A 27093-nucleotide genomic window follows, 5' to 3' on the forward strand; every position below is an offset into this window, starting at 1 on the left:
GGAAAGATGTGAAAGCAAGAAGAGTAATGAGACCCTAGATTGGACATGTTGAGGGAGGAGGTAGTTTAAAGCATATGTAGGTGATCAACAGCACCAGATGTTGCAAAGGGGTCACCATATGTGCAGAGGGAAACAAGGGATACAACGATAGCAAAAGTAAAGAACACAAGGAGACACTGCTTCTATTTTTCACACCATGACTTCCAATTATCTCCAATTTACGTTTCCAGAAAAAAAAAAAGTTAACTTGATATTGAAAAGGAGATTAATTAGACAGATCTCTTATTCTCATTGCAGTTGACAAGTCACCACTTCAAAAGTTTTTGTCATACCAGTGTTAAATATTAAATAAACATATTGCCCTCTGTAGTTAAAATTGAAATTTCACTGATTAGGAAATACACAAGATAGAACAATTTATTTCAGGAGGTGAAGAAATGTTACAGAGGATCTATTAAGAATCACTCCTGGCAGGAGTCTTATTCATTATGTTCCAAATAATATGGAAGAGAGAGTGTGGATGAAAATTTTCAAGTTTGAAGTGTTAAAGATTGTACAATATTATGAAAGAGTTAAGGAATATTATAAACATCACAAGGGTGATTCCAACTTGGAAGTCTTTTAGATCCCCATGCCCTGTCTCTTTAGTCTTTCTCATATGACAACGTAATCTTGCCACTGTCTTCAATTTCCAAATGCATTAAAAGTCTGAGAAAATAGAACCACATTGTATAACTTAAATCTTAAAACCTATCTATGCAAGCATGGGGCTCTGCACTTAGAGAAATGTAGAAGTAAATCTTATTTAGTAAAATACATAAATTTTTAAATGCTGCTATAACTTCCCTCCAGTAATCCTACTTTATATTATTATTTGTTATGGCTTTGTCTCCTTTCTAATGTGAAAGCTTCATGGAGGCAGGGACCATGTCTTATTTCTATATTTGTTTTCATCCTTCTATGTGGTTAGGGACTTTGCTGAGTGCTTCATGTATTATTATATTTGTTCCATACCCTAATACTGTCAGGTGGCTGGTATCATCATCATTATTATTATTAATCATTAGTAGTACTACTAATTATCACTTTATTTCCAAGTCACCAGTGAAGAAATGGACTTAGAAGTTAAGCGACTTGTCCTAGATCAGATCTAACTATTTGACTCCAAAGGCCAAAATTTTAGACACCTTGTGGTGTTTCCCAGTGTCCACATTATACTAATGCCCTTAATCTAGTTATGAGTTATACACAAAAATGGAATCTAAGATGGTAAGAGTCTCAAGGCCAAGTTATGGCAAAAATCAACTACAGATATTCAATGTGGAGCCAAGAACTTAGAGAGATACGAGGGTTTATCATAAATATTTTGAAGATTGCAATATGATAGATATATGATAGTAATTATGCTTAAATATTATTTTTGCTATTATTACTAAAACCCCCCCAAAAAACTCGGAGCAAAGTATCGTAGATGTAACTTGGATTTTAGAGAGAGCATTCTTGAAAAACTGGCATAGTGAAATAGTTGGTGGGATCTTACTGCTGGTGATCAGGCAGAAGGCAGTGATTATCTGTCATGGATGTTGTTGAAAAAGGTCTTAGAGGTGAGCTGACTTCTTCCACAGTTTATAAATCTATAGAATTTGGTTTAATGCTCAACATATATGTTGAGCATACATATTCAAATCGACTTGAGAAAAGTGAAATATGGAGAGCAGTAATATCATCAGCTTTTTTTATTCCCTAGGATCAATTTCGATGTAAATCTCTGATTTACTTAGAGCATTAGTATTTATATATACATTTTTGGAAGCAGACCTGATTGCAGTTATAAATCTGCTAAAATGCTAAATGCATTGTTGGCATTCAACCATTTACTATTTTGGTATAATTATTATCAATATAATTAGTATTATTCTGCCTATAAATTATAAATGAGTGTGATAATTAGAATAATTAGAATGAGTCATATTACAAATCTTCTTCCTCTCAACTTTGTATTATATTTTATGTGTGCTTTATCATTATAGATAATACTTATATAAAAGTTATATGATCTTGGGGTGCCTGGGTGGCTCAGTCGTTAAGCATCTGCCCTCGGCTCAGGTCATGATCCCAGGGTCCTGGGATCGAGCCCCACATCGGGCTCCCTGCTCAGCGGGAAGCCTGCTTCTCCCTCTCCCACTCCCGCTGCTTGTGTTCCCTCTCTCGCTGTGTCTCTCTCTGTCAAATAAATAAAATCTTAAAAAAAAAAAGTTATGTGATCTTGTGGAAAGTGAGAAAATGGTCATTTGACCCTGAATGACATGAATAAAACAGGTCAGAAAGACTATGTATACATAATTTCTGAGTGGAATCTTGCATAATATACCAAGAAATTTTCATGTAGATTATTTTAGTAGTCATCAAACTTTACTATTTGGAAGGAATTTGGTGATATAAAAATTACTTGTGATAGACAACTGAGAGAGACTTTCAAATTATGCAATATCAAATTCTGTAAACACATTAGAATATTATTGTTTGTTATTGAGAAGATTGAAAAATATCAGTCATACTACCGTACTCTGTTGATTTAGTTAATTAAACCTAGAGTGGTGGTAAGTTTAATCTTTGATATGATAGATAGGTAGGTAGGTAGGTAGGTAGATATATATAGATAGATGGATAGATAGGTAGATAGATAGATAATAGATGATAGATAGATATAAAGATAGATAGTAGATAGATAGATAGATACATACATACATACAGCCGTGGCTTTTGTGTTTTACCTCTATTACATGATCATCTGGAACCTATTCTGTTATTTTGACCTCAAATGTTTAATTCAACAGCAAAAATAGAATCTTTTCATTCAACAAAACCCACTTATTTTGCTTTAGGAATTATAAAACAAAACCAGCAGGTGCCTGAGATTGAGTACTTGAAATGACTTATCATTTTAATGCAGTGTCTCATATGTTTTAGACCTCATTCTTTCCATTTTCTGGCAGCTGACACTCGTTTCCTCTCAATGAGTGAATAATTAGCTGGTGAGTGTCCATGATGTCAAGGAGCTGTCATAATTTCATGGAGTTTGCGCAGTTATGCAGTGCAGAAATTAAATGTGATCATGCTGAAAACTGTCTGCTCTTTGGTGTAGCCATAGACTGTCCAGCAAAGCAGGTTATACCAGGGCTAAGGTCAGGCTTCTTCTTTTACTATTATGAGGAATTTATGGTTAAATACACAGTAGTGTTTGTGTTCTTTATTTTAAGAAAGGAAGAGACAAAGGTACATTTCCCTTCTAATCAAAAGGTTTCTAAAATTGTTATTAGGTCAGTATTAGTTGGTCCGTCCTACAGGAAAAAAAAAATAGAAACATTGATAGTCTGTCAGGTTTTGAGCTAATTGCAAACACAAGTTAGGTCAGATTTTAATCAACTATGGAAGTGTTTCCCAGTGTTCAATCTTCAAAATCTTTCTGGATTTATCTCAAATATTAATTATGTCCCATGATTCTGATGATCACACCTGTGTTTCCTGCTAGCCCCACCCTGACTTCTCTTCTTCGTGTTGTTTTTACCCTCGGTGGATGGCCCCTTAGTGGGCATCACCTAAACTCAGCAGGCCTAACACTAGAAGTGTCCCTTTTCTTTTCAAATCATCTATGGATTCAATATTTCTCAATATTTTGTTACAATTTTTTTTATCCAAACATAATACTTTGCTTTCTCTACACTTCCAAAATCTTAGAAATTAACAGAGTCTCCTAATTTTTCCTGCCTTTGGTTCCTTTATTTGCTTTCATGAGATCTATTATTTTCTTCATTTTATAAAAATGACGCATTTGCTTAAAGAAAACAGAAAATGCTGGGGCGCCTGGGTGGCTCAGTCGTTAAGCATCTGCCTTCGGCTCAGGTCATGATCCCAGGGTCCTGGGATTGAGCCCCGCATCGGGCTCCCTGCTCAGCGGGAAGCTTGCTTCTCTCTCTCCCACTCCCCTTGCTTGTGTTCCCTCTCTCACTGTGTCTCTCTCTGTCAAATAAATAAAATCTTTAAAAAAGAAAAAAAGAAAACAGAAAATGCAGAAACATTCAAAGAACCTAAAAACCCCTTGGGATAGTATCCAGATTTAAGTGTTATTGCTATGTTGACCTACACTTCATGTTTTCCATCTTTTACTGTTAAGCTGAAAAGGCATCTCCATCGTAAACTATTTCTTGATCATTTCAGTGGGATAGATTCTCTCCTTCCTGTCCCTTATCATCGGTATCCGATGCAGCCTTACTGAAGGTATTTGTGCAAATATATCGTTCCCTTTGCCAGGTTCAAAACTCTTTAAGGCCAGGGCACATGCTTATGCATTTCTTTGTAGAAGAAAGATTTAGTACAGTATCTAATGTTAATGTGATATGTGTTGAATGAATGCAGTTAATAACACAGATCCATTTGAATTAACTGTGAATAAACAAGTTTAATTCTCTTCCCTAGAATGAAAATCTGTGTGAGTCAGCTGGTCAAGAGAAAGTAAAATTTTTCTTTGAGTTAATAATGACAGTACAGATTACAAGCTTCAGTGAAGTTTGTTCCTTTGTATAAAATGAAGTGTATTGTTGGGTCTACAATTGGGTAGTCATGAGACGAGTATTTTTCCTCATATCTCTCTTATAGAATATACTACTCAAAATAATTGATATAAGTATAAAAAATTGTCTTTTTGTGCTATTAAAATTTCTTTTTTTTTTAGAGAGAGAGATAGAGTGTAGGGGGGTTGGAGAGGGAAGCAGAGGGAGAGAGAGAACCTTAAGCAAAAGCTCCATGCTCGGCACGGAGCCCGACCTGGGACTCAGTCTCACGACCCTGAGATTATGACCTGAGCCAAAATCAAGAGTCTGATGCTTAACCAACTGAGCCACTCAAGCGCCCCATGTGCTAATAAAATTTCTGCCACTTATTTTCATTTGTCCCTCAAACATTGCCTCTAACCTATTGGGTTAGAGCTAACTCTGAGTAATCAGTTATTACTGATTCTCAAAAGTCTCATTTACTTTTCCTTAGCCTCATAGGACTCACTCTTCACCACACTGATTAAATTAGCTTTTCATTCCATGGTCGGAGATCTTCATCAAAAAGTATCTAGTGCTACACTCACATGCATTTTTTATTTGTATTTTTATTTTAAAGATTTATTTATTTATTTATTTATTTGCAAGAGAGAGAGCACAAGCAAGCAGGAGGAGCAGAGGGAGAAGAAAGAGCAGACACCCCACCACCTCTGCTGAGCAGGGAGCCCGATGCAGGACTTGATCTCAGGACCCTGGGATCATGACCTGAGCTGAAGGCAAAGGCTTAACCGACTGAGCCACCCAGGTGCCCCTCACATGCATTTTATTCTGTTGATCAGCTGGTGTTATTTTGTCTTCTCTATGGTAAGGTGAATACATTTCCTGTACTTGGCCCACCCCATAGCTAAAGCAGCATTTATTCACATTTGACGGTTTTGGGATTGTTAGGTATTGTCTCTCACTCACACATGGGACTTCACAATTTTTTTCACAAGATCCAAGGGTCATCCTGAAAATAAGATTCCTGATGTGCTACCCTGATATTATAATGTCATAATATTCCACTGTGAATATTGTGATTATGGATTCATACAATCTGCATTTGAAAATTAAATTTCAATCTATTTGCCGTCAATTTCGTGATGAAATTAAAACATTTGAGCTCTTTGAAGAAAGCCTAGTACATAATTTTTGTTCACATACCTAAGATGATATGGCTTCTATAGATCAGAGATTTTTTTGGTCATGGTATAGAAGTTTGTCCAGAAATAGAAAATAGGGCCGCTGCGACCAAGATGGCCGGGAGACTCGCCACCTTCCTCAAGGATGCCTGGGCCAAGGAGCTGGTGCTGGTCGTGTCCTTCACCATCGGGGGCTTCACTCTAATTCTGCCCACCCTCAGCCCCTTCACCAAATATGCCACCATGATCAACCAGGCCATGCCCTACAACTATCCAGTGCCCCTCCAAGATGATGGGAACATGCCCAATGTGCCCAGCCACCTCCAGGACCCCCAGGGCCCAAGCTTGGAGTGGCTGAAGAACTTGTGAGCACCCCTGGTGACATGGAGGAGGCCCCTCCCCTGAGCCAATAATATGCAAAAAGCGAAGAAAAAAAAAAAAGAAATAGAAAATAGTAGTTGGTTAAGAAATATGTTCAGGTGGGGGCTCCTGGGTGGCTCAGTCGGTTAAGCAGCTGACTCTTGATTTCAGCTCCGGTCATGATCTCAGGGTTGTGAGATCAAGCCCCACGTTAGGCTCCGTGCTGGGTGTGGAGACTGCTTAAGATTCTCTGTCTCCCTCTGCCCTCCCCTGTCCCCTGTGCTCATGCGAGCTCTCTCAATCTCTCTCTCTCTCTTTCTCAATTAAATAAATCTTATAAAAAAAAGAAATATGTACAAGTGAACAGAATTATCCCTAAGTAGAGTGTGTAATATGTGTTATATTTTGAGAAAAACAAAGTTTCTGTCCCTAAGAACAACAACAAATACATTTAACATGGCTTAGTTCAGGAATGCCCACTACAGGACTTCCTACATGTGATTAGAAAAGTTTATCATAGTACTGGCTAATATAGGAGTCAGCTGGAGATCTCGTAAATTTAACTCCAGACCGGTGGTTCTCAAAGCATGCTTTCCTCCACCAGCGGCCACAGCACAATCTGAGTACCTATTAGGACTGTAAAAAGGTGGTCCTTGCCCCAGACCTAGCAAATCAGAAACTCTGGGGGTGGAGCCTGGCAATCTGAGACTTCACAAGACCTCCAGGTGATTTTTATGTCCAGTAAAGGTTCTATACCTGTTAAACTATGATCTTCAGGTGGGTCCTATGCACTGCTAAAATTGAGAAAAAATTATGATTACTGAAAAATATATCATCTTCAGATAATACTTATTAAATTAACACACATAGAAATATGTGGACATTCACACATTTAAATGGGTTTATTTTCAGATTAATTGTCTCCTAGCAGAAAGCAGGTCGTTGGGGGGAAGGATATATATATAAGGAAATCAAGAGATTGGAAAGATCTGGAACATGGGGAGCGCCCAGGTAGAGCAGTTTTGGAAGACTTGATGTGGCAGGGGAGAAAAGATTCAAGTCTGAGAGGTACGGAGGACATGTGGGTGTCTAAATATGAAGACTGGCTTTGTCTTGTGCCTATTTGTGTGTTCGATTTTGGAGTGAGGTGTGGTGATGCTTAAGGTATAGCAAGATTTAAAAGACTGTGATATTCTAGGTAGATATTGTCAGCTTCAGAGTCAAGGGCAAAAAATCCCAGTAAATTCAGCATTAGTAAAGGTAGTTAACTTGATTGCAACATCCTATTATTATCTCAGACTGCATCCATATTATAAATCCTGTTTTTGAGACCCATGGTCTCATTTCCCTCCTAATTAGTATCTCCTTCCAAAATAATCTTGATTCCTGCAAATCTAGACCCTAAAAGGTCTGTTATTTTCAACATAAGTCTGGTCTCTGAACATATTAAGTCAAGTAGTGCTCCTAGAAATGGTGCTAGTCATCTGTTAGCACATTAGCAGGGAAACCTATTTTGAATTAGAATATGTTCTGAAAATGTTCTCTCTCCAGAGTAATTATGTTCTTGCCTTGAGCCCCGGGTGCCCCAATGCTGTTTACACATTAATTTAGTGAGTCTCTTATATGTTTAAGAAGAAAGTATATTAATGCAAATGAGAAAGTTCCAACCTCTGGGATTTGAATCAGGAATTTAAAACAAGCTAAAAGAGCATCAAAAATGGAAGCAGAATTGCCAATAAAACTTTTAATGATTTTAAGGAGTATTAAAATGATACTTGTGAATCTATAAGCAAAGCTGTTTATGTATTTTGCTTTAAAATTTAATAAACCACTAAGGCGTTCGTTGGAAAAATATTTTATTCCATTATTTGTAGAAATGCTGTGGAAGGGAAAAAAATACCTAATACTTCTTAAAATTTGTGGCCCCTTCGGATATGGAAGTAATTGAGGCCTACTGTTGGAAATATCTGAGGAGAAAGAAAGCAGATGCATGGTTACTGAAATAGGAATCCTATGGCACTCTATTTTTTACATTTTTCCATGAAGGACACTTCTTATATATGTTTAAGATAGATGTTTCAGAGTAATAGTGGAAATTTCTCTTTTGTATGCTGTATCTCCCTTCAATGGGAAAGGCTGCCGGTAAAACTAGGCAAGAGAACACATGACTTAAATTACACCGTCTCGTAAAACTTAGGTGGGTTTTACACAAAGGCCGTGGTTTTCATATGCACGCTGCTTTCAGCATAGATAGCCCTGCGCTCAAGCCGACCTGCCCTGCCTGACATCTCAGGCAGACCTGTGCAGTCCTCAGGCCAAACAGAACTGGTCTTGTTTGCAAAATCACCTTTCAGACGTCTCACTATGAGAATTTGTTCAAACTTCCCTGTTCCCTGCTCGTTATGACATAGAAAAAGTATTCTTATTCATAGATGAGTCAGGGGGACAAATACGTGCTTAACACTTTCTTGCACAAAAATAAGAGGTCATCACTGTTGTACCAGATAAGGGCTCCAAGCTTTATGCTGAGCTCTCTAGAGTAGTAGCTGCAAACACAAATGTCAGAATTGGACCATCTTGTAAATAAGCAAGCTCACTGGATGCATCTCCTGAGCAACCATCCTTCGTGTACTAGGAGTCTCATTTCGAAATCTCTTGTTTGCAGCCTGTTCTGGGATACAGTACTTAATCTGTTGTTTATTGATCTTTAAATTGACAATAATAAGACTAATAGTGTTGTGCAGGTTAAATTAGAATTATATATATATATATATTTTTAAAAAGAGCCTGGAAGAGTTCCTAGTAGGTAGGATAATTACTTGATAAAAGTAGTTATTACTATTATTACATATGTGATTTATATTCATAGTGTTATAGAATGATATAACCTCTCTCTGATAAGCTAACCTGGACTTCTTGGTGCATACAGGGTTAATGGCGAAATTAGTTTTCAGGTCAGAAAGACAATGAAATATGAAAAGATACTTTCCTTGAGATAAGTAATATTTTGGAAACCTAAAAAAAGAGGGGGGAATGGGAATGTTCAACTTATTTTTTTATTTTAAAGAAAGTATTAAAGAGAGCTACTACCAATGGTTTAGGAACATAAAAGAGCAAGGAGTATTCTCAGGAAATCTGGCCAGAGTTAATGCGGTATTCCATTCTTTTTGCCAGGCCTTAATTATTATTTTTTAAGCAAATAAGCGAAGGAGAACTCCAAGAGAACTCCAAGACAGACAGTGATAAGAGATTTAAAAAATATTTTTTAGAGATTATTCCTATTTTCTAAAAAGCATCATGACTTTTAACTTGAGACTGATGCTTAAGATGGGACCTGCTTGGATCACCCTTTTAAAACATCACACCATCCCCACCCCATCCTTCCCCCCACCTGCTTTCATTGCCTTACACAAAGAAAAATATGTAAGTATTTCTCCATTACTTTGGCCTTTCCTTAATCTGAATGAAGAATTTATTGTTTTGTAAAACTCACTTTTTTTTTGTGATGTGCCTTCTTCAGTTCATGTCCTAAATGATACTGTTCAGTGTTGTTTCAGGTTAAATGAGATTATCACCCGTCACTTATATCTGGGACAATTTTTCTTCCACTTACATGCCTGGCATCTGTCCTTTTTTGCTGCAAACTCTTTGTTCTTGCATCTAAACCAGTAATTACCTATGTGTTGTTGCTCTCCCACTCACTACCAAGGAGACTCACTGTGATGACAGTCTATCAAGAGACTTGTAGAAAGGCTACCTGGCTTCAATATACTTTTCCTTCCTATATAGTATTTTTTTCCTCAAAGAACTTTATGAGAAGTGTCAGACCTCCAAAGACACATCATCTTGGTTGTATCCACCAGCTATTAAGGTTTCCACTGTCCCAGTGAGACTCCTCTGTCTATAATTCCTGCAGTCTTCACTAGAAGACTTTTCATGAGCAGACGACATCATGGTAGCCATAGGAGGACTCTGACAACAAAAGACCTCTGACAGCTATTCCTTGAGAATGATGCTTACATTTTGGTCAACAATTCCCCAATATCCTTCTTTAATTATTTAAAAACTTTAAGAAAATTGCCATCAGGTCTCCGTGAGACGTTCATACTTACTTTGTTATGTGGCTTACATTGTAAATTTTGAAGACACTAAAATTCAACAGTCCAGTAGAAGTATAATGCAGGTCACATGTGTGATTTTAAATTTCTAGTAGCCACATTTGAAACTGAATAAAGATAAAATTAATTTTATGAATACATTTTACTTAATTTAATATATATAAAATATTATCATTTGAACATAAAAGCAATATAAAAATTTAGTGGAATATTTGACTTTTTAAAATTAAGTCTTCCAACTTCAGAGTGTATTTTATACTTACAAAATCTCTCAGTTTGAACTAGCTCTATTACACATGCTTGGTGGTAATAGTGGTTTGTGACTATCATATTGGACCAAAAATGAATATAGATTAGATGATCTTTATGGATCCATTCAGTTTACCTTTTACATTTTTCTACTGAATAATTTTTAGATCTCTAATCTATATGTCTAAGAAACAAGTAGAAGGTAGATATTTTCCTAAAATCATTGACTGTAAAGAAAGAAAGAATTCATTTCTTTTATAATTTTTTTTTTTTGGATAGTAGACCCTTTGTTCTGTTATCATCATGGAATAACACTTATTTCTCGGTTGCTAGTCTCCCTTTTGTATACTTAAATATATTTTAAGCTTTTATTATGATATCCTGGAAATCCCATTTAATTTTAAAGCAATACATTAGTATAATTTTTTGTTTTTACTGTACTTAACCTTCTATTTCCTGCTAATTAGAGATTCTTTGAAAACTATATTTAAATGGTCACGATGTAAAAAAAGTAAATTGACTAATAACTGATTAAGCTATGGGCGGTAGTTTATAGAAAGACTTTATTTTTACATAAGCTGTGTTTATGTGCTTCCTAAATTAGAAGTTAAGGAAATGCATATAAGTGTTGGCAAAGTATGAAATTCACTGATTCTGTAAGTTCATGGACAAAGTTGATTAGGAAACTTAGTAAAAATTTTTCTACCTAGGCGGCTTAAATAGAACAGAGAAACCAGAAACATCAGGAAAAAAGAGAATATAGGGAATATGATTGCTCCTCAGGTGTGCAGAGGTTATGTAGTGATGGAGAAAAGGACCACACTCATGTCTACTGGGGATTTACCCTGTGCTATTATATCCATCCAGCTGAATATAAAACCTATAGACTTGTTGTATGTTGTGCGATCTGTTTCTCTACATTCCTGTAAAAAGACAGTAAGTCAATATGGCCTGTTACAATGTATAGTCATACTGGAGAAGAAAACTAGGCTCAATTGCAATTTACTACAACAATTTTAAAGTTATAAAATACCACACACTTGAGTGACCTGGAAAAATTGAAGTTCAGGAGGGGAGCGTTGCAGAAATCAGTGAAGTGTGGCCATTATCATACAAATAAAAAACCTGGGTGATCTCTTTTTAATTTTCTATCCACCATTCTTCACATCCAACTAAGGTCTATATCCATATTTCAGATTATAATAACACATATAATAAAAGAAAATACAATGAGACCTTTTTTAATTTAGAGAAGTGACAGCCAAATGTTACCATTTTAATTCTATCTGTTGTAAAATCCTAATCTTGGTGATTTGGGGTAGAGGGGTGTGGGGCTGATGGAAGTAACCACCAAGAGTTGAACATCTACTAAGTACCAAAATTGCTTTACTTGGTCTCTGTTAGTGCTAAAAACAAGTGTGTTCTATTAATACCTCCTTCTAAAAGATGAGGGCACTGAGGCTGGAAAGAAATTAAATAAATTGCACTGGAGTCCACCATCATTAATCAAAGTTAAGCTGAAAAACTAGGTCCGTACAACTGCAAGACCCATTCTTTGCACATTGTTTCCAGGCCAGGATAAAACTAGAAATGTCACTTCTGAGTTTTGCCAGTTATGCCCCTGACTAGGCACAAGGACCACTGGACCTCCTTATAAATCACTAGATCCACCAGTGTATGTATCAGAGCCAGTCAGAGGGGCCAAGGGATTTCCTCAATGAAACAGTAAATATAGAAATAAGATATGAAAGTCTATGTTGCATTGGAGGTAAGGTTTCACTTACATATTAAACAGGTTCTAGAATATAGTAAGGAAGTAATTTGTTGCAGGTGCTATTGGTGACTCATATCTCGTCTGCACACACCATTCCTGTACATTCCAACTGGAAGCACCTGAGACTCTTTCTGAAAGCTTTTCTGGCCCAGGAATCTGGCTCATCAAAAGGGCAGACAGTAATGCCAGCAGTTTGTATCACTGGGGAGCAGCCTTGATCAATGACTGACAGCATTGTGGATAAATATTCTAGCTCCTTTGTTCTTCAGTGGGGATAACACTGAGACATAGTCTCCAGGGTCTCCAGAGTTGTCCAGTGGGATTGTGTTCCAAAGTTCTTCAGGTGCCTGTAGCAATAACTTGCTCAAAAACTTACTTTGCTGACTTCCTTCTCTCCCTGTTTCTTTTCCCCCAAAGAAAATTAGCACTCACACATTTTGTTCAAGATCTTCTGAAGGATTCGACTCAATTTATAGTTCCAGCTGCAGACATCAGGATTGCCATCTCATTTCATGAATGATCACCAGTCTTGTTTTTTTTTTCAACATAGCAAAAAAAGGAAGGAGAAGGGAAAGGGTGGAGGGTCTACGAAAGTAAGAGGGGATGAGAATGAAACTGGAAGGAAAAATAAAAAGAGATGAGGAGAAAGAGAAAATCAAACCTAGGAGCATAGTTGAGAAAAGCAAAGTCATGAGGAAAAGTCATTGAATTGTGTTCAAAGAAGGTAAGATTTTAAAATGACTTGCTATAAATTTGGAAAATGAACCACAGAATAATTCCAAATACCATAGCTTTTTATGTGTGTGTGTGTGTGTGTGTGTGTGTGTGTAAGAGAGAGAGAGTAGAGAGGGAGGCAGAGACACAGAATAAAGGAATTATTTCTGTATGTTTGGTCTCAGTGGAAGAATTTAGGCAAGTAAGTGAAGTCTGCGGTAAAGATGATACTTGTTCAGTATAAGAATGGACTTTCTAACCAAAATCACGTACTGAGGCAAAGTTACCTCTCCATCTCTCCATGACCTAACCCCGCATTGCTGAATTGGTTCAGATGGGATGGAATTTCTCAGAGCGCGCTGGACATGAATTTGGATTATATTACTCTGTAGTCTCCAACAATTCTGTGAATCGATATATCAAAGAAGAAAATTAATCTGATGGAGGGGAGGCTTTCTTGACCATAAGCTAACATCTTCATACCTATTTAATACTTCCGGATGTGATTTACTCTTGAAACTCCTGGCTTCTCAGGGAAGCTATCATTTTCTGTAGCAGTACTCCTGACTGAGCCAGTTTTCCAACAGTCCTGCGAAAGCAGGTCCGTTCATTTGAAATTCAAGAGACATTTACAGAGCACCTGCTCTGTATCAGGGGCGGTTAAACCCACTGGGGAGTCAGGATCTCTACACAATTATCTCTTGTAATGAAACATGCAGTGATGACACTAGGTGTACTTTATTATAATGGAACACAACCTAAAGTTGTAAAGTGGGTTTAATTATTGTAAATGCTTCTTTCTAGTCGACTATCATTATAATATTGGGCATAATAGAAAAAGTGCTGGTTTCGGGAAACCTGTGTGTGTCCCACCTTTAACTGTGACTAGCAGCTTAACCTTGGAAAGCCATTTAACCTGTGAGGAACGATGTTCCTTTGTCTATAAAATGAGGAACTTGACCAATACCCCAAATTCTACAACCTGGGGTTAGTGAATAGACTTCCAGAGTGTGCTTCAAATGTGTCAGAACTGCATGCAAAAATGTGTTGGCCTGCATGGTTTTCTGGGAGAGAGAACATAGTTTTTAATCGGATTCTCAAAGGAGGCTGTTATTCAAAACATCTTAAGAATCACTGAATTGTAATACCTTGAAAGCTTGCTTTTGTCTGGAATTCTTTGCTTCATAATTCTGGGACTCATTACCTCTACCAGTTCTGAATAGCCATTTTTTATGAAGCAAACTTGTCCCTTAAATAAAAACCAAAGTTACACGTAAACTTGAAATAATGATTTATCTAGCCATGAAGTTGTTCATATATAAAAGGATGGTTTAGGGGGGCACCTGGGTGGCTCAGTTGGTTAAGCATCCGACTCTTGATTTTGGCTCAGGTCATGATCTCGGGGTTGTGGGATGGAGCCCTGCAGCGGGCTCCATGCTCAGCCGGGAGTCTGCTTGGGATTTTCTCTCTCCCTGTGCCCCTCCCTGTGCTCCTGCACTTGCCCTCTCTCTCTCTCTCTCTAAAATAAATAAATCTTTTAAAAAACATTTTTTTTAAAAAGTATAGTTTAGGCTCTTTGACAGGTAAAAAGCTGATCTGTTGGCAGATGTAAAGATGCTAAAACCGTGATGCATGATTGGGCAAAAACACACTTAAAATATCAAGAAATATGGCATTTAAAAAATTCTCCTGAGGAAGGTAAGACAAATGTTATTTTTCTTTTACGAAGCTGTTGAAGTCAAGTATGAAAAATAAAATTTCTCAGGTTCTTCAGAATGCAAACAGCTTAATAAAGCGGCAAATATAAAAATGACTATAGTAAAATGAATAGTTTAAAGAAACAGTACATTGTTTTGTGAGGTTAGTGGGTAATATCTGCATGTCTCATTTATGATAATTATTTGATTTTTATTGTTGTGGGGTTTTTATGTGATTTGTTTATCTTGTGTTCGGGGTTGATAAAAAGAAGAGGAGAGGAAACAAGTTTTAAAAATAAATTCTTTAAGAAGCAGTTGAATGTTTATCACCTCCTTGAACCTTCGGATTTGCTGCTAAGCAAGGAGTAGACCTGCTGCCTCCTGAAAGTTCAATTATTTTATGGGCTACAGCTCTGAAGAAAAATCACATGTTTCATAGGTGCTTTCTGGGAGAAGTTGAAAGAGATTGATATAATAAGGAGGTTCAATATTTTTAACTCTTATATTTTTTATTTATAAATTGGGCTGTTTTTCTCAAAATCCTGACCAATTAAGACAAAGCTTGCGAATTTTACATTTTAGATTTTTTTCTTCTATGTACTATTTTAGGATAATGCTTTCAAGTTATTTAAGCCTATCTGTACTATGCCATACTGATATCTAAGAGATGAACATGACTGTTATTTTCAGGAAGGATGTTCCCATAAATATGGATACATATATTTTCCAAAATCCAAAGCATGATTAACCCATATCTAAAATTCAGTCTAAGGCAACAAAGCAACTCTGCACTTGTAAGCACAAGCGTACTTGTTTTAATTGATAAGAGCAGAAAGCTAGTTTTTGTTTTTAAGAATAATTATTTGACTTGAATCTCAACTTAGGCATTGGAAAAAATGTATGTTTATGAAAAATAATTCAAGCCATAGGAGGTAAAGATAACCGTCAAACCTGATATAAACAGAAAAATACAAGTAAAGTTCCTAAAATTAAAAAAAAAATTAATAAAAGTGGTTTTTAAAATTCTCAACAATGTAAAGAAAGCAACATAGAAGTTACATGGCTGATTTTGACATTAAGTAGGCTGAGGATAGGGTATAATATTTAAATTATTATTGTCTTTTTTTTTTGGTATCTTCAACACCGTTTGTTAAACATAAGGTAAACCAAACTGTAAGGATGGATTAAACCCAAACTCAAGATACTGTATGAAGAAAAATATTCTCCCTTCATTATTATCACTATACATTTTGTGTAACATTTATTTATTTTTCTGATAATAGAACTGCTTTTATTTCTTTTTCCATTTTTTCACTTTTTATTTAAATTCAATTAATTAACATATAATTATGTGGAATATATGGGAGGTAGAGGTCAGTGATTCATCAATCTTATATAACACCCAGTGCTCATTACCTCACATTCCTTCCTTAATGCCCCCAGTTACCCCATTCCCCCACATCCCTCCCCTCCAGCAACCCCTCAGTTTGTTCCCTATGATTAAGAATCTCTCACGGTTTCTTTCCCTCTCTGATGACTTCCCATTCAGTTTTCCCTCCCTTCCCCTATGATCTTCTGCACTGTTTCTTGTATTTCACGTATGAGTGAAACCATGATAATTATCTTTCTCTGCTTGAATTTTGTGCAACATTTAAAGAAGTAGTAGAAAATTTATTTTACAAAACAGAGTTAAGAGAGGGTTATAATTTCTGTTAATGTTAACCCCTGTATGAATTTGCCAGATTCTGTATCCTTGTTGATCTTCGTTATTCATGTAAAAGAAGTCTACAAAATGATTCATAGCATGTAATTCTATCATTCTGTAATTAGAGCGTCTGTAGTCCTGAATCTTCTTTCTACAAATAGTGAAAAAAGAATTGAGTATCACTAAGTTAATAAGGATTTGTGAGTCTGATTTGGCTGTGGCATGACTGCATTTTTCCTGCCTCTGACATAGCGTGTACATGACACCAGCTGAAACATGCGGAAACCTACACCCTCACTGTGACTATGGGAGTGTGTGTGGCTGGCAGAAATGCATGGTAGATGGTCCAAAAAGTCAGGTTCTTGATCGAGATGTAGAGCCATGTGTTGATAATTACTAGCTAGCTCCTTCACCTCTCGTCCTATAAATGATAGCCTTGAAATCCCAAGGCATTTCTTTAGCATTTCTGTTCTTTTTGTGAGAAGTAGGGACTGACAGAGGTTAATCAATATTACCAACGGGACCATGAATGGAGAATTTTATGAGGACCTGTGTCTCCAGTCATAAGATGCAGAGGATGGGTGATGTTTATAAATAAATATGCTATGCTAATTCTTACAGGCTTTTTATAAATCCTTGAAGTTGAGTCCCATATATTCGACATGTATTATGTCACATTTAGCTTGACATACCCTGAAAATAGGATACCATAACAGAAGAATATTGTGATGACCAATTGAGATGAAATATCAGGGAGCATTTTGAAAAGTGTAGTGCTATACATTATTATTAACTGTTGCTACGTATACTCACTTTTCTTCACGTTTCTGTTCTTTATAACCTTACTTCATGCCTGTGGTTTAATTGAATAATTTTTTTTGAAAACCAAGTAATTTTAAATAGCAAGTGGTAAGAGAGAAGGAAATAAAGTGACCTTTTACATCATTCTAGAATTGCAAAATTTGGAATATTTTTTCTTCTCCATTCACTGTATCATCTCTTACTCTTTTTACTTTTAAAGCTTTCCTTATTTAGTCACAATGAACTGATATCTGTCATGTTAGTCTTGACTTTTACTCAGTTTTTTACAAGTAGCAGATGCCAAGCTGGAGTGAAGTGTAAGAAAGATGGTGATAAAGAGCCTCACTTCTCCTCTCCCATTTTGTTATATGCCAATATAAGATTTTGCAGCATCTTCTTTAAATAAACTTTTTATTTCAGAATTGATTTAGATTTATAGGAAAGTTGTGGACATAGTACAGAGAGTTCTTATATTTCATTTCTCCTATCACCAATGGTGTTATTAATTTGTCCCAATTAATAAAGCAATATTCATACATCATTATTTTTTTTAAAGATTTTATTTATTCATTTGAGACACAGAGACACAGAAAGAGAGAGAGCATGAGCAGGGAGAGGGGCAGAGGGAGAGGGAGAAACAGGCCTCCCGCTGAGCCAGGAGCCCGATGTGGGGCTCGATCCCAGGACCCTGGGATCATGACCTGAGCCGAAGGCAGACGCTTAACCATCTGAGCCACCCAGGCGCCCCTCAAACATCATTATTATGCCTGATAGTTATTCAGACTTCCTTAAGTTTTACCAGATTCATTTTCTGTCCCAGCATCCCATCCAGCTTACTTACTGTATTTTGTCATTTTATGTCTCATTAGGATTCTTTTGGCTGTGACAGTTTCTCAGACTTATCTTCCATTTGATGACCCTGACAGTTTTGAGGAATGCTATAGAATGTTTTGTAGAATGGCCATCAATTGGGATGGGTCTGATGTTTTTCTCATGATTACACTGGCCATTATGGGTTTTGGAGAGGAAGATCACACAAGTAAAATGTTCTTATCACTTTGTATCTAAGATACATACTATCAATATGACTTTCCACTACTGATATTAATCTTAATTACCTAGCTGAGATAGGGTTTTTTAGGTTTTTCCACTGTAAAGCAGACCCTTTCCATACTATACTTGCTCTTTGGAATGAAGTTATTAAGGGGAGGGGGATTACATCCCACCTTTTTTGAAGGAACAGTATCAACATATTATCTGAAATGATTCTGCATGGGAGATCTGTCTATTTGCCCCATTAATGTAACCAGTTCTTTATATCTGTATGAGCACATGAATATTGATTTTATAGTTTGGGTTATAATCTCTTACTGCTTTATTTACTTTGTTGCTCAAATTGTTCCAGTTCTGGCCACTGGGAGAGCTTTAGTTGTCCTGTTTCTTTTTGTAATACCCTCATCATTGCAGGGTGTTTTAAAGTACTTCCTTAACTTTCTAGGACTCAAGGATGCATCAGGCTCATCTTGTAAATCTTCTGCTCCAGTTTTAGAATCATCATTTCTCTAAGGAATCACGGTTCCTTTTATTGGAGAATGGCACTGAAAATCAAGATCTGGGTGCTTGGTATCCTCACTGATACTGGAATATGATTGCTTCTGGCCCCTCTCATTTGACAGAGCAAGAAAATATATGCATATGTACTAATTCCTATGTATGTATATCTATAAATCTCTATATCAATCTGTTTATCTATCTACATCTGTATCTGTTAATCTGTATCTATATTAAGCTAGCTATGCATTCACACTGATTTCTCCATCTATAATCCATTACCACTTCAATCATTCTAGCCTCCTCCCCTTCATTGTCTGTAAAGTACCACCCCAACAGAGAGAAACCTGCATCCCACCATCCACTATCCATTTAATTAATCGTTCAATTCCTCTCTGCAGGTATGGTAGTTTCAGAATTGGTGACTTGTACTTGCTTGGGGAATAACTTTATCAGCTGGAATATAGTGTTTGTGTGCAGTTTCTTTCAACTTCAGTTTTATAGATCCTACTCATTTCCAAGATCACCTAGGTCAGCCTCTTGCCCCCCCACTGCCACATCAGTGAGGTTCATTCATACATTTTCATGAGTTAGATTATGTTCTCACATTCTGTATTCCATCCTTGGATCCCATGATTTCCTAAATAATTTTTAAATTTGCATCTATTAAGGTTCACACTTTCTTTTGTAAAGTTCTATGGGTTGTGACAAATATAAAGTGTCCTATAGTCACCATTATGGTATCATACAGAAGAGTTTAACTGCCCTGACAAAATTTCTTGTGCTTTACTTATCCCACATCCTCCCCCCAGGCCTCCCTGTCACTCACTGATCTGTTCATTTTGTCTGTAGTTTTGTATTTTTCAGGAGGTCATATAAATGGAAGCATAAATTATATAGTCTTCCCTGACTGGAGTCTTTGTTAGCTTATTCTTTTTTTTTTCTTTTTTTTTTAATCAGTTGTGCGCTTGTATCATTCATCTACTGAAGGACATCTTAGTTTCTTCCAGTTTTTGCCAATTATGAGTAAAGCTGCTAAAAACACTGATGGGCAGAGTGTGTGTGCACATATGTACATAAGTTTTCAGTTCAGTTGGGTAAATACCTAGGAAGATGACTCCTGGATTGTATGGTAAGGCTATCTTTAGCTTTATAAGAAGCTATCAAACTGTCTTGAAAAGTGGCTGTGCCATTTTGCATTCCTACCAATAAAGAATGAAAGTTCTTGTTGCTTCTGATTCTCATTAGGAATTTATATTCTCGGTTTTTTATGTTGGCTATCCTAGTAGGTGTATTGAGGCATCTCATAGTTGTTTTAATGGGCATTGACTTAACAAATGATATTGAGCGTTTCCCATTTATACTTGTCATCTTTATATCCTCTTTGATAAAGTATCTGTTCATATAGTCTGCTTATAAATTGTGTTGCTTGTTTTCTTATGCCTGAGTTTTAAGATTTTTTTGTTTAATTTGGATAACAAGTACTTTTTAAGGTATGTTTTTTCAAATACTTTGTCCCAATCTGTGTTTTGTCTTTTAATTCTCTTAACAATGTCTTTTGAAAAGCAGAGTTTTTAAAATTTTAATGAAGTCCAACTTACCAGTTTTCTTCATAGATCATGCTTTTAGTATTGTATTTAAATTTCATCCCCAAATCCAAGGACACATAGATTTTATCTTATGTTTTCTTCCAGGTGGCTTAATCATTTTTTTTAATTTTACATTTAGGTTTATGATCAATTTTGAGTTAATCTGTATAAGATGTATAATCCATGTTAATTATTATTATTATTACTATTATTATTTTATATATGGGCATCCAAGAACCTTTTTTTTCTGCACCTATCAACAGAAGAAAATGATTATTCTTTCTCCATTGAATTGCTTTTGTCAAAGATCAGTTAATTGTGCTTGCATGGGTTGATTTCTGGGCTTCCTACTCTGTTCTGTTGATCTATGTATCCATTGTTTTGCCAACACCTCACAGTCTTGACTACTGAAGCTTTAAACTATGTCTTGAAATTTAGTAGTCTAAATCTTCCAACTTTTTTCTTTTCTTCGGTATTGTGTTGGCTGGCCTGTCTTTTTCCTTTCCATATAAATTTTAGAAATAGTTTGTCAATGTCTAGAAGAGAATTTGATGAAATTTTTATTGGAATTGTGTCAGATCTGTAGGTCAATATGGGAAGAATTGACATTTAACAATACTGAGTCTTCCAACTCATGAACGTGGAATACATCTCTAACAGCCTTCTGTTTTTATCCTGTGAACTAATGAAAATGCTTGTGCCATCATTTATTAACACACGTGTTTGCTCCATTAAATATATCTTCTAAATCATGTAACTCCGGAAGAGGAATAAAGAAAAACTGTCTGCATAAAACAAATAGCAGAGACCAAGATTAAATATATATGCAAAGATCTGAATTAATAGGTTTCCAAATATATTCATATGAGAACTTTGTCAAAGTACATTGTTATTTATATTAATTATGAGTCTCCTTTGAATATTATAGACAGTATAGCATTTGAAATTCATTGCTCTGAAGACTGCCACATGTGGTAAAAGACAGTAAGTCTCAGGATGTATTGTTTTACTCTTTTTTTTAAGATTCTATTTACTTGAGAGAGAGAGAGAGAGAGATCATGAGCAGGGGGAGGGGCAGAGAGAATCCCAAGCTGACTCCATGCTGAGCATGACCTGAGATCGGGACCTGATCTGAAACCAAGAGTTGAATGCTTAACCAGGGTTCAATCTCATGATCTTGAGACCAGGACCTGAGCCAACACCAAGAGTTGGATGCTTAACCGACTGAGCCACCCAGGCAACCCTGTAGTGTTTTACTCTTAAGTAGATGGTGGAGGAGGCTAGCTAGGTACCTGACTCTGGGAAAAAAGGGACATGAAACTAGGGAGGAGCTAAAACAATTTCTTTGGAATAGAGATGTAGGAAGAATGTAGGGTGTTGGAACAGAACACTTTAAGGGGAAAACAAGTAAGAGTTTCAAGTTAGGGGTCAGAAATGAATGACCTAGGAAAGCATCTTCCTCAACTCAAAAACTTAAACTTGAAACACAATGACAAAGATATCATAGAATGTTTTAAATATAAAACACAAGCTTATTGTTTAAAACCCCAAATTATGTTTTCAAATTAATTGCCTATTATTGGCCTGAGAGGTACAAATTCTATATATTTGAACAAGTTCCATTTAGTAGATTAAGGAATATCTTCTTTCAAATAAAATAAAGCATTTTTTAAAATTCCATAATGCAGTCAAAAGGGAAGACTGGCAAAGATATATGAGAAAGTAAATATTCCAAACAATTATTTGGTTGTTAACATGTCAGCAAAGGGTTGGTTTTGAAAAGATCATTTTTTTTTTTAATTCAGAAAAATATGGTTCCAATAATTCCCATAAGTAATTCAGCCATGAGCTATCAGTGACTGGTAATGAATTCTCCTACAAAGGAATAATTTATTATTCATGTGCCCACAAAAGCTGGGATGCTACTGGGGACTCAAAGCTGCAAAAGAACCCTGTCTTATTAGCTACAATGCTACACTCACAATACGTATCTCATGAGCCACATATTAAATGATGAGAGGTTATTTATCTTCCATGCACTAGATAGGAAGTGGATGAATCATTTCTCATTTCTACCAAAGATATGCATTGTATTTTTGTTCAAATTCCAATTGCTGAGCTTGAAACTTGTGATACTTTATCTAATTGAAGCCATAGCGTGCACACATGCACACACACAAAGCACAAAACAAATGACCTGTCATTTCTAAAGGCAATAGATATTAACAATAAAAAAATTAACAGTAATGAATTTTTACTTTTCTAAAAATGCCTAGTTAACTATTAAAGCAAAATTATGTTGCATCCTGTTTCTAAGCAAATTTTTTTGTTGTAAGACATCCAAAATCTTAATAAAATAGCATCAAATTAAAATAAAATTTAAAAAATACTGGTTTACAAATCAACTCATTATATCTGTATTATTCTATTGTGAGAGGGCCAATTTATGGGTGCTTATAAATAATAAAAACAACTATTACATGAGTGAAGTCCAGCAGACCTTAAATATAAGTGAAAACCCTGCCTAATTCCATTGTGAAATATATTGACTTAGAGTTTCTAATCTTAATTTAAGCTTGATAAGAAAGAATTGTGTATAATCTGAATACTTTCTAGTATAGTGAGTGTATGAGTGTGTGTCTATGTTAAAAAAAATTAATATTGATAATGAAATCTCCATGTATCCAATGTTCGCTTGTATTCCCCATCAATATTTTAAAATGTCAATGGAGAATATATACATAAATGTAGAATATGTTGAGATTTCATTATCAATATTATTTTTGTATTATTTTTATATTTTTTCCAAAGATGAAATTTTTATGACATTCATGAAAAAAATCAAAGGTGCATTAAAAGTAATCATACTAATAAGAAAACTCTAGCAAGATCTAAAATTTGTGAAAGCATCATAAGCACTGCTCATCTGAAAAATCTAGCAACTCTTTTAGGAAAACCTACAAGGTATTTAGTTTTCTGGATCTGTATTTGAAACCTAAGTCTTATATAGATTATGTCTTAAAAATATATATGCACATGTCTATACACCTAATCATAAACACAAACTCTTTAAAATATGCACACCTGAAGATGTAAATTCACACTTGTCACAACCCCTTGAGGCTCGTTTTTTGAGATCACTTTAAGGACATCTTCTCTAAGACTTACTAGAGACAATTTTGGCAAAACTATTATCCATAACTACCTGTATGGATAAAACACCTGACTACTAAAATAATAGCCAAAGACAATTTTTCTAAATGACACGGGGACACTTTTCTCTTTATACAGTTTTAAAAGCTTAAGCACTAATATCTTTGCTTTAGTTACACATTTTTCTTATCACATTTTTGTGACTTACTGGACATCTACAGTATGCTGGGAATTTTGCTAAGAACTTGGAATTTAAGAATCAAGTTTTTTCACCAAAGAACATGTAGACAACAGAAGGAGAACAAATGGCAATTCTGTTGAAATGTTACAAGGGCCTTAATGTAAGTGCTATATTGTGACATCAAGTAAGAGGAAAGGATTATAAATTCATAAGGTAGAGAGTGCTTTTTGACATCTCTCCCTGGTGATACTGCCAGGGAATTATGTATGGAAAATAGTGGATAGTTGGAGTGAAAGGAAGAATTCTATCCAATAAGCAAAGATCTGGGAACCAGTTTTCAGTAATGAGGTCTAAGGAAATGCATTCAAGAAGTTTGCAAAGGGTGCATGTCTACTCTTCGTATGTGAATATATATACTATGTGTGTTATTGACAGTGAATGCTCTAAGTTGTGTAAGTGATGAATATCAATGATGTTCATTAATCTATTGACTGAATGTCATCCAAAAAATCCCCACCTAGGAATTTTGAAGAAAACAAAAAAAGCTTCTAACATCCCTTAGCAAGAATAAGCAATATAGTGAAAGAGAGAGCAAGAGGAGGAACTTCCCTGCTAAATGTTAAAGCGTGTAAAACCAATACTAAATAAAACAGCAAGGATGGCACAACAATAGCAATGTAATCATGTGAAACAAAATAACACTCCAAGAACAAGACTGAATCACATATTTTAACATACAGTTAAATTTTTATAACTTAAAAACTATATATATATATAATCTTATATATATATAATTATATGTATATAATTATATATATAAAAAAAATTATAACTTAAAAATTATAACATACAGTTAAAATAGGCATCCAAACCTGCAAAGCATAATTATTCTCTGAACTATAAGTGTACCCTTGGGCAGGAGGAAGAATTTTTCATACATAAATATTTATATTTACAGTATTACTTATAGCATATGCAAAAATAAACTCATCATAGATTAAAGACTAGATCAAAGAGAGATAAAAAATTAAAATGTACAAAAGCCAATTGAAATACTTTTCTTTCTTAGATAATACCATCAAAATGAAAGTTACAACAGCGTGGCTCAATTGTATTGAATGTTTGTGTCTAGGATGCTGCAGTGTTTTCTGTGCTCATGTATCTCAAACCCACAGCATGCTGGTTACATGCTTATAGGTTAAAAACGGGGGTCACTCTGCAGACCCAGCTCTTTCAGATGATCTCTATTTCTGCAAGTCTCTGTTGCTTTCATAGTCCCAGGCTGGATACCATTCATTTCTTAAGTTGACTGCTTGATATTTTTATGCGTTATGTCTGAACATGCACATCACTTCATGTTAACTGAAGAGTGGATCAAACAAGAGCTGATTGATTATGCTAAAGAGAGCAATTTTGTAACATAGCTAGAAAAAAATGCTTTATTTGTCAGGATTAAAAGTGTGAATAAAAGACTCCAAAACCAAAGTTTAGAGCTATACTGATAATAATTACCTTCTTCATGTCATTCTCTTGTAATGTCTAATTCTTTTAAAACTTCATAGAATACTGACCTAGCTAATATTGGAAGTAAAATGTGAATTTTAAGCCACGGAACTTAAAAATTATATATAATGACCTTAGTGGTGTATATTTTGCGACCTGTTATTTTAGAGCATTGTTAATGTCTCAGATCATAGTTTGAATTACAGTTAAAATATTCTTCTCATCAACTTCACTATTTAGGCCCAAAAGGTTTAGAAAAGCTGGAATCTAAATGCATTTTAAAATTTAGAGCTGCTTTCAGCTCTATGGAAACACCATAAAGGGCAAATGGATTAGTGATTAGGTCTACTGTTTCCTTCTTTTGTGCAACTTAGTCGGTTTTAAATTTTAGCTCTAATTCTTCAGGTTTTTTTTGTTTTTTTTTTAAAGATTTTATTTATTTGTTTGACAGAGAGAAACACAGCGAGAGAGGGAACACAAGCAGGGGGAGTGGGAGAGGGAGAAGCAGACTCCCCGCAGAGAGCCCGATGTGGGGCTCGATCCCAGGATCCTGGGATCATGACCTGAGCTGAAGGCAGACGCTTAACGACTGAGCCACCCAGGCGCCCCTCTAATTCTTCAGTTTTGTTGTTCTGTTTGATTTGGGAAAGGAGTGCATTCAGTATATACTAATCCATGTGTGTTTGCGGGTACAGTTACATATATGTGTGGTTGATTATACAGTAACATTGTATCCGGTTTTTCCAAAGAGCTCTTCCATGGTGCTGTGCAGCCATGCTACGGCTCCCCATGCTTGTGCACATGAGCTGTTTTCTCTCACTTTGTTTAAGCCAGTAGTAATTCTTTAGACTGAAACAGGCTTCCAGTCTCCCCCATCATTTAAGCATGGAGGCAGTATTGGTCCCTCAGGGAAGATAAGTTGCTTAGAGAGCTAGAGTATATCATGAGAGAGAACTGAAGAGCCAGAGTCCCAGACTGTCCCATCAAAATCTTAGGGCACATTGGAGGGAACAAACCCTTTCCTCAACTTAATAGGTCAGTATTTAGAAACTTCCCTTGAAGCAAATACATGAGCAAAAGGACACCTAGTAGTAAGAGCTCTGGAGAAAAACATTCATTTCATACACACACTCCGTCAGAGTGATCAGAACTAGGACTCTCGGGGCGCCTGGGTGGCTCAGTTGGTTAAGCGACTGCCTTCGGCTCAGGTCATGGTCCTGGAGTCCCGGGATCGAGTCCCACATCAGGCTCCCTGCTCGGCGGGGAGTCTGCTTCTCCCTCTGACCCTCCTCCCTCTCATGCTCTCTGTCTCTCGTTCTCTCTCTCTCAAATAAATAAATAAAATCTTTAAAAAAAAAAAAAAAAAAAGAACTAGGACTCTCAGAAGAGCCTCCAGAATGCTCTTTCGCCATGCTGCCTGAGGGCTATTCTTTATGAGTGGGAATGGAGTCTCCTAGCAATCTATTCTATTCGAAGTAATTCATTGTAAAGAAATATGTATGATGAGTGTGGCCTCGAACTTTGATGTACCTATGTGATAACCTTCCGATTCCACTCTACCGAAGTCATCCTTAAGTTTGTGTTAACAGTTTTGGTACCTTTGATGTCATGATTCATGCTTTTGATTGATGTTCTCTACCAACATACTCAACATAATTTAAGAACGTACTTCCTGAGAAATAGTGTGAGGCGTGTCCTACACAGCAAACTGCATCCAGTTTCTTACTGGACAACCATAAGGTGCTTTCCCAAGTCCCTTCATGTAAATTACCTTTCTTCCCTTCAATCAGCCCAAACTGGGACATTCATGCAATCTAGAAACTCAGGGGCTGATGCAGGCATGACAGGTTTAGTGTCCTTGACATAGTATTTGTCAAATATTTTTAGTAGTACTTCTTGTAAAACTCATAGGAAGTTAACTTGTCTTCTTTAAGTGTGATTTCTTAAAATGCATTTATTGGGGCACC

General features: G+C 36.0%; 1 protein-coding gene and 1 pseudogene across 1 annotated transcript in view; both read left to right on the top strand.

Moving 5' to 3' along the window:
- Nucleotides 1-27093, top strand: part of CNTNAP2 (contactin associated protein 2) — a 1879707-nt gene that overhangs the window by 411322 nt on the left and 1441292 nt on the right. The gene's annotated exons all lie outside the window — the stretch shown is intronic.
- On the top strand, nt 5833-6194 carry LOC118543486 (NADH dehydrogenase [ubiquinone] 1 alpha subcomplex subunit 3 pseudogene; annotated as a pseudogene).

Source organism: Halichoerus grypus, chromosome 12, assembly GCF_964656455.1.
Source record: "Halichoerus grypus chromosome 12, mHalGry1.hap1.1, whole genome shotgun sequence".
NCBI lineage: Eukaryota > Metazoa > Chordata > Mammalia > Carnivora > Phocidae > Halichoerus > Halichoerus grypus.